The sequence below is a fragment of the Emydura macquarii genome, unplaced genomic scaffold (genome assembly GCF_026122565.2).
Source record: "Emydura macquarii macquarii isolate MOO-44397 ecotype Brisbane River unplaced genomic scaffold, CSIRO-AGI_Emac_v2 contig_2481, whole genome shotgun sequence".
NCBI classification, from domain to species: Eukaryota; Metazoa; Chordata; order Testudines; family Chelidae; genus Emydura; species Emydura macquarii.
The window spans coordinates 727,753-728,763 of record NW_027132618.1 but is presented as its reverse complement, the minus strand read 5'-3'; positions in this window follow the sequence as shown (position 1 = coordinate 728,763).

The following is a 1,011-nucleotide window of genomic DNA, read 5'->3' as shown; positions in this document are numbered from 1 at the left end:
GATCTATCTATTAATATAAAAATAGGGTTTTTGTATGGATTAATGTAAAAAAATGGAATTCAGTATAGCTCACAATATATTTACTTCGCTGAATTGGGAGGTAAATACGATTATAAGTTAACAGAATTGGGCAAAGAATCTTTGCCTTTTTATCAAAATATTGAAAACTTTCAGCCAGGTCTGGAGTGCATATGCAGTTTTGTTATACCTAGCATTCCCATTCACACTAAATTAGTGTATTCCTGGGTCCTATGATGTAAATGGTGCAGTAGGAATGTCAGAAGCAGCTGGGCTTTGTGAGGTAACAGTGACACATTCTCTGTGGAGATATTTATACATTCTATTAACTCCCACATATTTCTGAAACATGCACTCTCTGCTTTTGCTGCGTCACTTCTCTTCATTCTTATTATCTGTCAACAATGGCATGTGTTGTTTCTCAAGCTGATGCACTTTCCTTAGCAGTTGCCCAACATGTCTCAGAACTCATACGCTGCTTCTGAAGTATGTGCATCATGAGGAGATGGGGTTAGGGAAGAAGCTCTGATAGGTCGGGGAATTGCTATTTACTTGTTCAGAATGCTTCTTTCCAGGACCAAGAGTTGCACACACTGAAGTGTAGTTTCCATGTGTAGTTCAATATACTGGATGAAGTGACATTTGTGCCAATGATTGGATGAAGGCAGTCTCACTGAAAATAACATCTTATACTTAACCAGCCTCTTCCATCTATGGTTCTCAAAGCACTTCATGAAGGTTTGCCTCTCAACACCTTTGTGAGCAAGATAAATTATATTACCACCCCTAAACCTTTGGGGAAACCCCATCAGTAAAGTGGCATGCCCGAGCTCACATGGCTCGTAGCAGAGCAAGGGCTAGACAGCACAGCTCCTGTGTCTGCTAGTTCCTGCAGTGTCATCAGTGAAAGGAACGTGCTGCTGGTTGGAGTCATCTGTTATTATGCTGTTCATCTATTTCCGCCCAAACTAGCAGCCAGCGGAGGAAAGTGGA